Consider the following 2,948-nt stretch of genomic DNA (forward strand, 5'->3'; position numbering starts at 1 on the left):
TCCTCTGGAAAGTTGCAGAATTGGAACAGACATCCCTTTTGGGGTGATTTAGGGCTCCCTTAAAATAGACAAGCTTCAAGAGGCATCCATGAAAGCCCCTGGGCCGTGCCCTCTGGCTGCAGACAAAACACAGCAGAGACATTGGTTTAAAATACTATTTTGAGAGAGAGAGAGAGAGAGAGAGAGAGAGAGAGAGAGAGAGAGAGAGAGAGAGAGAGAGAGAGAGAGAGAGAGAGAGAGAGAGAGAGAGAGAGCAATCTTTTCAAATTAAGGAAAGTCTCAACAATGATGGAAAGAGAAAAGAAGGAGGGGGCGAATGGTTCCATTGTCCTTTTCCCACCCCCTTTTTTTTTCAGCTGCCCTTCTTCAGCTGGGGCCGAGGCCAGGAGCACTTTGGGTTGAGGCATCTTCTTGAGAAGGTTCCAAGTTCCCACAAATCCTTAACTTGGAGGAGTACGAGACTTGTGCAAATGCCGGCCCGCCATTTTGCCTTCACTTCCCCGCATTCCTCATTCCCTTTTCCACAGATGGCACCAAACAACAGTCTGGGGACAACGAGTGTGCGGAGTCTCCAGGGAACGCACAACTGCCTGTTGCAGTGACGGGGGAGACAGGGAGTTGCCAAAGCTTCATTCGGTACTTCAGCCTGTTTTGTTTTATGTCTGCTTCTACAAACCGCTGATAGGGCCGTTCTAAGGACAGAGGGCACTGGTCTGCTGGCACAAGGCTTCTTCATTCACCATTATTGTGTACGAGGTGAGGCTCTTAATCAGCATTTCTGCCATTTGGATCTCCCTTGAGCGCAAAGGAGGGGAACCTTGGATAGATAAGGCTATCTGGCTCACAAACTGGCCGGTGGTTGCACTAAGCTAGCAATTCTCACAGCACTCCTTGGTGTCAGATGAACCACATTGTTTAGAACAGGGGTCCCCAAACTTTTGAGCACCAGGGACCGGTTCCGTGGGGAGAGGTTTTTCTGCAGACTGGAGGGTGCGTGGTTTTGTGTGCTGCCTGCATCCCGCGGATGGAGCTTTGCTTGTTTGTGCAGACCGGTTTCTGGCACGCCACGGCCTGGTGCCAGCCCGCGGACCAGGGGTTGGGGGACCCCTGGTTTAGAAGACTTGACCTGGGTACGTGCCAAGCCTGTTGGGCTGTGATGAAGCAGATGGGAAGAGAAGCACTCCTTGCAGAAGACTAAATGAAAAGGGTCCAGGAGCTCCAAATAGCTATGATGAAGAATGTTGTATCTCTGCATGATTTATTTAATTTTGCTGCATGAAAATTGCTTGCCCTCTGCGGAAGCCGCCTGTTGCATCTCGGTTCTAGATCTCTTTCCATCCGGAGGCATTCCGTTTCAATCAACTCTACAGAATTTCAGAGACTTGGGTAGGTCTCAGAACAGGGGTCGCCAACCTTTCTGGATTGGCGGCCCAGAGGGAGGGACAGGCATGCACACACACGCAAATGTGGCCACATGCGCACAAACAGGGCCGTGAGCATGCGCGCTCCACAAATGGGGCTGCTAGCGCCGGCGAGAGGCTCGCGGCTCAGCTAACACCGGCTTGAGGCTTGATTAGCACCGGCATGACACTCACAGCTCAACTAGCGCCGGCGCAAGGGCAGGGGGTGAGCACGCACACATGTACACGTGCACTGGCCAGCCACTCAGGCAGCCCGGTGACCCAAAGGCTATGGCCGGGAGTGGGCCGCGATCCGTAGGTTGGGGACCTCTGTCATAGAACATGGAATAATAGGATTGGGACAGTTTGGGGAGTGAATAAGCATGTCTAGCAGGGCCCCCATGATGGAAGGACTCATGAAAGAACTTTAGAAGTTTCCTGACAGTGAGGACAATTAACCAGGGGAACCACTTGTCTCCAGGTGTTGTGGGTGCTCCATCACTGGAGAGTTTTTAAGAAGAGACTGGACTGCCATTTGTCTGAGATGGCATAGGTCCTCCTGCTTGAGCAGGGAGCTGGACTAGAAGACCTCCAAGGTCCCTTCCAGCTCCATTCTATTCTAATTCTAATTTTTTTTCTATCTGTTCTTCTTCCATGGATTTGAAGGATGGACGAGATCCTCGCTTCTTCAGAGTCTGTGGTTGTGTCATTTGCCCTGCCTTTCTGTCCTACCTTAGTGGACTTGACATTGTGGATGTCATATCTCTTATCCCTGTTCCTGGAAAGCAGCACCCTTGAAGATCTGCCCAGAGAAAGAGTCTGTGTTCTCATTGCTCAACCACCACAGATCTCCTCTTGGTCTTCTTCCCACAGTCCTTGAGAGGACCACAGCCGGCTCCAAGATCTTTCCATCTGCCAGAGCTTCAGCTCCCAGAGTTTCACGGGTGCAGAATATCTTTTCCGCCTCCGGTTTCTGCTTGTCTTGTTATTTATTTACAGTCAACGAGCAGCAAAGTAGTTTACACAATATTGACAACTCTAAAACAACACCCTTCTGGTTCTCATTCTCATGCTCTCAGCTGGCTCTTCAGTTTGATTCTATTCCTTGTAGTAGAGTTGTTTTCATCCATCAGTTTCTGCTGTTTTGCCTTGTTTTGTTTTACTATTCTCCTTTTCATCTAATAAATCTTCATTCTTTCTGAAGTGTGGCCACTCTGTGCTCCAGAACTTGGCCTGTTTCTTCAAGTGCGGCTACAAGCTTACACTTATTGCAAATGTTGTTTTCAGGACACAGTCACTGCAGGACACAGCTGTAGGCTCACGCCCACTCAGCTTTTCTGAAATTCTTAAATTCAGTAAACTACTTCTTCTTCTTCTTCTTCTTCTTCTTCTTCTTCTTCTTCTTCTTCTTCTTCTTCTTCTTCTTCTTCTTCTTCTTCTTCTTCTTCTTCTTCTTCTTCTTCTTCTTCTTCTTCTTCTTCTTCTTCTTCTTCTTCTTCTTCTTCTTCTTCTTCTTCTTCTTCTTCTTCTTCTTCTTCTTCTTCTTCT

The sequence above is a fragment of the Protobothrops mucrosquamatus genome, unplaced genomic scaffold (genome assembly GCF_001527695.2).
Source record: "Protobothrops mucrosquamatus isolate PMUCROS unplaced genomic scaffold, P.Mucros_1.0 scaffold4107, whole genome shotgun sequence".
NCBI lineage: Eukaryota > Metazoa > Chordata > Lepidosauria > Squamata > Viperidae > Protobothrops > Protobothrops mucrosquamatus.